The sequence below is a fragment of the Manacus candei genome, unplaced genomic scaffold (assembly GCF_025592945.1).
Source record: "Manacus candei isolate 608988 ecotype Guabito, Panama unplaced genomic scaffold, ASM2559294v1 h1tg000005l, whole genome shotgun sequence".
In the NCBI taxonomy this organism is placed as follows: Eukaryota; Metazoa; Chordata; class Aves; order Passeriformes; family Pipridae; genus Manacus; species Manacus candei.
This window is the reverse complement of record NW_026138053.1, coordinates 20,319,321-20,327,967: the sequence shown is the minus strand read 5'-3', so window position 1 is coordinate 20,327,967 and position 8,647 is coordinate 20,319,321.

Genomic DNA, 8,647 nt, shown 5'->3' with positions numbered 1-8,647 from the left:
TGTGGCCCATTGAACTCAGAGGGAACTGTTTCACTGTATTGTAAAGGCTTTGAATCAGCTTTCAATACTACATTTCATGTAGAAAAACAAAAGCCAGTAACTTTTCCTTTTTTTTTTTTTTTAAAAAAAAAGCCCACACTTGCTTTGAATAATGTGCATTCATTGAAACCGTACAATGCCTTGCTGAATTCAGTTGTATGTTGGGTAATGGAAAATAATTATTTCTTACAGGTCAGAAAACAATTTTCAGTGGATGTCTGCTGCTCTGTGTTGAACTGTTAAATGTTAAATACAGTAATTTTTATAGTGTAGCAGCATTTTTTGTAAACAAGAGCAAAACTATTTTTCAGCATCAGGGCTCTTGTTCTGTTTCTGCAAAAAGAACCCTCAGAATTACTTATAGACCCTGAGGGGGAAAAAACTGGCACTTGTAATGTCTTAAAACCTGCTATACTGTAGTATAGTCCCTGTTGCAGTACAGTGGATCTGCAGTTGTTTGGGCTACGAATGGTTAATTTGAAGCAGCTGTCCATGCTGGAACCTTACTTCCACAGGGAACATCCTGCATGTAAAAATAGGAGTAAATACATTTGAATACTTTCCTTCTTGTAGCATTTCTCTGTCCCCAGGTATGGTCCAGGCACACATTGCAGACTTAATTGGAGTGAACACATGTCAGGTGATTCCAGCAAGTCATATTTATCAGATATGTTTTGCTTATAAGAGCAAGTATTTTTTTATAAGCAACAACATTCTAAGAAGAAATGGGTGGAATGTAGGTTTAGGTACTTCTTCAGTTGCCAAACTGACCCATTATCAGATAGGTGACAACTTTAAATGCCATTAAATTATAACTTGTCAGATACTTCATAGACTTTTCTATTTACAAGTCTTATGTATGCAGGCCTTTTCAGTTTCCTCAAAGTACTCACATTCTTTTAAGGTTAAGTTTTACAAATACATTTTCCTCTTTATTTGTAAACTGTTTGCTTTAACAAATAACTAGTGATGTTCATTGCTGGTGTCATGGGATATTGATTTTGCTTTTGGCGTGGTTTACTCAGGTTTTTTTTATTAATGTCTGAAAACTTTTATTACAAGTTCTTTCCTTAAATGAATGATTTAAAATAACAAAAAAATCACTAGTGTTTTGGGTAGCCATTGTTACTCAACATTGCTGAAGTCCACAGTATCAAGAATATGGACAATATGGAATCATCCATGCCTGTAAACACTGGCAAGTTCTACTAGTGCCTTCAGATGACCTTCTGGTTTAATAAAAGTTAACTTGGAACAAATACCTTGGGAAGAAAAAAGCAATCACTACAGCTGACCTCTGTGTAATTTCATTTCATGATGACTTCTTATTCCTTCAGTTCTAACTATGCAGTTAACAGAAAAAAAGAAGTAAAGGGCAATTGGTTTCCTGCCAATAACCCAGGGGTCAGAATTTCAGGCAAATTAGATAATGACCAATGTCCCTAAAGCAGAACCACAGTAAAAATGGAATTTAAGAACTAATAAAAGACATTTATAAAATTATGTGCAGGAACTGGAGGTACTTTGGAAAAACCAGCATTCTTTCAATTAGGCACTCTTAGAAGACATAAATGACCAAGTAATCCCTTTGGGGAAACAAAGTCTGCAGTCTGGGTTTGAAACAGTCCCATTTGTCCACACATGTAGCTTTGAATTATAGATTTTAAAATCACAATCCAATATCAAGGAAGGAGTATTTTTGTTTCTTGGAGCTACAAGCCCTGTGCACTGGATAATGTCTTTATATAGGGTAAGCAGAGATAAACAGAATTGCTTAACTGGGCTCCTCAGCTTTAAGTTATACAATATGGCAACAGAATGATGGTAAAATTACAGTATATTTCTCACATGGCTGGGTTTTTTTGTGTGTAGTTTTCTGTTTTGTTTTTTTTTTGGGGGGGAGGGTTGATTTGGGGTTTTTTTTGGGAGGGGGTGGAGAGGAGGCTTTTGTGTTTATTGTTATGAATATGTTCCCTTTTGTGTGATTTTTAGGGTTTACATTGCAAGGAATAACTGGTAGCAAACTTGTTAAGTAACAGTAAAGTGGCAGAAAACAAGGGATGTAGCAAAATATGTTTATATGACCATGACAAATAATCTTAATGACAAAACAGAAGACAACAGCTCTGTTGTCTTCAATGAAAAATATGAATTTAACTGTCTGATTTGATTTTTGTAAATCTAAAATATGATCACATGGGTGTAAGCTTGATTTTTTTTTTTTAAGTGAAGTTTCAGAAAATGTGTAAGGTACAAAAAGCCTAATATTTTGGTTACATAACTATCACTATTACAGCAGACTTAATGGGATCAGAATAGCATTTGTTTGCAGAATAGTATGATGTCTGGTCTAATAAGTGACCTGGAGAAAGATGGTGTAAGTGTATTCAATTCTGACAGTTTTGTTGTGATTATGTGACATGCACTGCTTTAGGACAAAGTTCAGACACACCACCAGAGATGAGTCTGATTATCCAGGCCCTAAGTCATTTCATTTAGACTCAGTTCAGAGTAAGTCATGTTATCAGATTTCTGAGAAATTCTAGGATGGGAGGTTTCTTTCACTTGAAGGTCAGCTGTGGTCCTTCTGGTTTATAGGACCGTGAAATATTGTCCAGTATGTCACCATAACCCTAAGTGAAGAAAAGTTGTGTTTGGGCCCAAACTCAGGTCCTACTGTGGAAAAAGAGGTAAGGTGGAAGAGAGAGAAACAACTCTATGCTGTTCTAAGGCAGAAATAAAATCTTACTTGGTTTTTACTCTTCATCCACCACTCACTGACATCTGCACTGTCTAGAATAATACATTAACACTTGCATTTACTGCCTGAGCTGAGTGCCATGCACTGTGGGGAGCTCACAGAACTTACTCAACAATCAAGATGTATACCAAATATGGGGAAAGCAATTACATTATAATAATGCAATATAATAAATTAAGGTCATATCGACTCCAATGAATTTGAATAATTTAATACCTCTGAAAACCAATATCACACACCTATTGAAACATTCATTACAATAAATTGTTTAGGCTGTATAAAAAGCTTATAATCCAGCATGAATATTAACAACCTCTATTTCCCAGGCAGCTAGACAACAATTAGAACTGACGATTTTGTATGTAATATAGAAATTACATTCTTAATGGTAGTAAATTTTTTATTGCAGTGAAGATGTAAAAAACAGATATGTACTGGCAATTATGAACTGCAGCAAGGTATAGTGTACAGAACAGTTTCTCCCTAAGTTAATAATATCATTAGCAATATTTTTTACGGAGTTGCAATGGTTGCTATAGCCTATTTCTAGGGTTTTTTTGCTTTAAAAGTAAACAAATAAGTAAGAGGTCCACTGTTGGATCTAAGACAAAAAAGCAAGAATTAACAGTGGTAATGTGGTTAATGACTTAAACACAGAGGTTTGTATTCAGTTGAGGTCTTAGATGAAAGTGTTGTATTTCTAAGTCTTTCTTTTTTTTTTTTTTTAATATAGTCTGCTTTAGAGCTTATCTTCATGCAGTACAGCTACAGCGTGGCTCAGAGTTTGCTGTTATACTCTAATAAAAGATCAAATATGCTTTCTTCAAATTTCCTTAACTTTAGTTAGAAGTAAAAAAAAATATTTATTTCAAATATTCTGGTGCATGACACTTCTGTAAAATTACTGGCAGAGCTGTACTAAATCATTTGTTAATTGTATTTTTAAGAATTTCTAGCGATAGATGGACAATAGTAGATCTTTCCCTCATTAGGCACTTTAGAAAATGTATCAGAATACTTAGTTCCCTTATTTCTTGGCCACATTCAATGGCTTTATAACTGCACATATTACAATGGTCAAAGGGTTGCCCTTTCATTCCAGGAGTAGAAAAATGTTTAATATTGGTTCTATTTCAACTAGATTTAGAGGGAAAAATCGCTGTTGTTTCACACTTAGACATTAAGCCTTGGGCATTTGGGTGTTTGCTATGTATGGCTTGTTAATGCATGACAACAGAAAAATACATTCTGTATATAAAATTCACTTCCAGTATCGACTTATGGAAAGCATAGCAAACTACAGTTCAAGACATGAATCTTAGTTATTTTTTACGGCTGTACGACAATTCAGTGCAGAGGATCAGAACAGTTGTAAAACTGTGAGCTCCATACATATCCCAGTAAGTGAAAGAGAGCACAGCTGATGCTCCTGAAATCCATAAAGAGTTTTGGAAACTCCAACAGTTCACGAAAGGAACATTACTTACAAATATCCAATGTCTATAAATGATTCCATTAGGAAAAAAAAAGAAGAAGAAAAAGAAAAGCAACTAGAAAAATGTATCTGTCTCACTACCTTGGTAGCTGGGTAATGCAGAAATCAGTCTTTATAATATTCATTTTAAGAACAGGTGACACTTATAGTTTGTTTATACTGTTCAGGATGAAAATGCATAGAACAAGCCAGAAGAAAATATTTCTCAAATACGTGAAAAAGAGCACCTTTTTCATTAATTATTTATGAAGGTTTAGGAATCTGCTCCGTGCTTTAAAATTACTGGGGAAAGTGCCTCCCAATAAAAACATCAGTCAGAATGGGTTCTTCCTTTCCATCTGATCTTCTGAATGATGCAGGTCATCACAGAGTGTGCCAGCCTGTCTTCTAACAGGCTGTGGCTGAAGTAGTAGCTTTGTTGTCTGAAAGAGACATTCATTCCCAAAGGGAATGAACTCGATACTCTTCATGCAAGAACCTGATGCTCTGGGTGCAAAAGGTTTTAGCCAATGAAATCAGTCAGTTCAAGCCCTTCTGTAAAGGTACTGCCTTATACTGATAACATACTTAGGGAAATAAAACTGAGCTAAATGAAGACTTTATTTTGCTATATTATAGGAGTCATATAAATGGAAACAAAGAGGATGCATTTGTTTTTGTGGAATGTGGCTTGGTGTTTTCACAAAAAAATAACCATGTCCCAGAAAAGTCAATTTTGCATTGACAATTATTTCAGTAGAAGAGAAGATCTACTCAAGCACAAATTAAAGTTAAATAAAATTAAATCTGAATGGAATTTGATTAACACTTGTCAAGGAAAGGGAAAAAATAAAAAGAAAAATTTCTTCATTTACAGGAAATGCTAAACATATGGACAATAAGACAATTCCAGTAAATTAGCAGCCTGGTTAATTAATCAAGAATTCATCTCTTGGGTAATTGCTGAAACTGAAAATGTTGACAGCCTATTACTGAAATCTCTGTAGGATCCTAATGTAGAGTTGAGGGATTTTTCTGTTCATCTGAATGACTCCCTAGAGTCAAAGAAAAGAAGAATGTTGGCTGCCACCCTGTAGTTTGCCAGGAAAGTGTTCTTTGCCATTAAATTATAAGAAAATAAGGAAGAATTTTAATTTAGAAAAGGCTATATTGACATTAGCTTGAGATCTAAGTTTCTAAGTAATGGGATGCTAGATATCTGCAATGTTTTGTCTTTTCAAAGTTAGATTCTGTGTCTGTTGCCAGGAGTAATCACACATATTTTTAATTTCTTTTTTTTTAAAATGTGTCTGTGAGATAACTGCATGATAAAAAGTGCTCAGGTTGTGCAAAATGGGCCTCTCTGCAAAAGAAAGATCAGTAATGTGAAATATAGTTAATTCACTTTCTTATTATTACCATCTGTAATAAACAGCACCTACCACAGCTATAGCAAATGTAACTTAAAAAATGTTACAGGTGGGGGGTTTTGGTAGTTTTTTATCAATATCTTTCATTACTGTATGTTTGTTTTGTGCTCATCTAATTCTTTATGTTGTTGCTATATATCTTTTGGATTGTAATCCTGACAGTAAATGACAGTGCAGGAGCCAAACTGGAGTGCAATTTCAATTTCCAAATCCATAAGTGAAGTAGTTGTCAGAACAAAGTTTGAAAATTAATGTATTTTTCTATAAATAATGCAATTCTATCTTACAGTGTAATTTTCCACGGTATTAATCTTTAATGATCAATTATTTCCACATTTCTTTTAACCATAGTTCTACACAGGAAAAAAACCCAAAATAAACAGTTACAAACAGTATCTGGTATCCCCACCTCCTGCGTTACCATGCCCTTTCTTTTTCATGCTTGCCAAATGTCTTCTGTCTAGGAAGACATTTTATGGATTAAAAACAAACAAACCCCTAGAATCAGTAAATTGGAATTATAAAATATGATTCAGTAGCACCTAGCATTGCAGATTAGATAACAATTTCTTGTATACTTGCATTGCAGAATTGTCAGTTTTGAGAGACTAAAAAAAATTAAGATTTTTTATTAGGGGTTTTTTTCTCCTGAAGTTATTCAGTCCACTGAAAAGTAATCTCCCCAAGAGATCAATACTTTCCTCAGTGTGCTTGATTGACTTACCCTTCCAAACATAACCAGAAGAAAATAAAAACCACAGACAGCCTTCAAATCCAACTGGGCCATAAATGAGTCAACATGTCCGTTAAGATACATTGACTTTCCATCTATTTACATCTATAGTAAATTCAGACTAAAACCAGGAAATTGTTAACTTTGTGTTAGGTGACACAGTAAGCTATTTTTATATACTATTTTCTGAAACTTAATTTTTAGTATTCTTGCCATGAAACAAGTGTACCTTAGGTGATTGAAAAAATTAGCATCTTACTAGGGAGAATATATGAATTGAATATATAATTCAGAGTATAAATTTCATAACTCTTTATGTCCTTATCTCTTTATTAACATGATTATCCAAGCCTTTTCCATCTCTAACTACTATTAGCTCATGGTTCCGAAACCTGTATTCATGGAAAAAAAACTTAGGGATCTGACTATGCAAGAATTATTTCAAAACTTCAGTGATAATGTTCTGAGAAAAACTGTGGATTGCCAAGACCACACGGTTCTTTCCTATTCCAGGAGTTTTTTCCCATTCACTGAGCACACACAACAAGACCTTACTCTTACAGGGACACTCTGAGGACGTGGCTTTCCATCTGGTCAGAACTGGTGCTCTCTATACTTGTCACATTGGGTCCAAAATCCAAAAGCCATATGCATGTAACATGCAACATTAACAAATAGACATATTGCTCTCAGAAGGCCTTGGTAGTAGGTAAAGAAAGAAAAAAGTCTTCTGTAAACAGTTCTGAGCCTCAGCTGTTGACCACCTGCAGGCATTTCTGGTGTCTCTGTACCACTCATACAGATAATTAGAAGAACTATTTGCTTGATTTCTCACGTTGTAGCCCACAGTCATTCTGAACTATACATAGTCCTAAACCCGATGATGGAACCAAGTCTTGTTGCATAATCTGAGGTAGGATGTGTTCCCTCCCTTTTTAATGAGAGCTGGCTATCATAGCTGAATGGATAGTGATTAAATATAACATTCCATGAACTAACTAGTGAAGTGATTTCAAATGGCTTAATTCAAATGGTGAATTATTTAATTCCTAGAAAAATGAGTAATGAATTAGCTGTCTATATATGCTCAATTACCATCCAAAATTCAGAATAAGATCTTGTTAATGATTTCCTCAGGTCCTTGCTATTTGCATTTAGCAAAGCACTGAAATGAAAGTAATAATTTGAAATGGGTAGCACATACCCAAGTTGCCTGTGCCTTTATGCTGCTGCACCAAAATCTACTCTGATGTGAAGGAGAGGAAAGAAAACAGAGTGGGAAGAGGCAGACATCTCAACTGAGTGATATACATGAATGATGCAATGCTTTCCCAATAAAACAATAACAAATAATATCTAATAATTATTACTAATGTGCTACTAGCAGAATAAAGTTCTTATGTTTTGCCTTATAGCTCATTATATTCTAACCCAGTGTGTTCTGAATAATGAAATTCCCCAGAGGAGTAACTTACATAGATAGGTATGTTACTTATTTTGAACCTGATTTCAGTATGTTGATTGTTTTCTCTTTTGGGATGTGGTGGTTTAAGTGTAGATAATATTTCTTCCAAATAGTATGCTATCTTAATTTTTATGGGGAAGAAACATTGAGAGTCAGCAACTGTGATACAACGTTGAGGGGATATAGATTTACTGAATTATGTTGGGCTTGAAAAGGTAGAGGGGAAAAGTACCACTTCTTCCTTGAAAGACAAATATGATGTTAACTGTATGCATTGTGTTAGAACCTATTGTGTTAAACCTGTAGCATTCTTTACTGAAAAAGCTTTTACAGTAACTTTATATATGTTACTGACTGTGCTATGAGTAGAAACACTACAGCTATCCATAAGTTACTGTCAGATAATCCATCTACTTCATACATATAAAAACCTTCAAATGAGAAAAGCCACACAGCTTTGAAATGGGAGGCAACATAACTCTTGCTTAACTGCCCTCTGTGGATTACCTGTTGCAGAATGCCTGCTAATGCAAGACTGTCAATCCATACTTAAATGGGGACATTAATTAGCTCAGAATAGCTACTCATTTTCGGTTGATTATTGTTCCAAATGTTTTATCTTCAGATAAATTATTCATGAATTAATATGGTCATCCTTTCTTTAGTTCTAAAGGATTAATAATACCTGACAAGTCACCAATCTTTTGAGTTTTCTTCATTGATCATTGTACAGTGTTTTGTATTC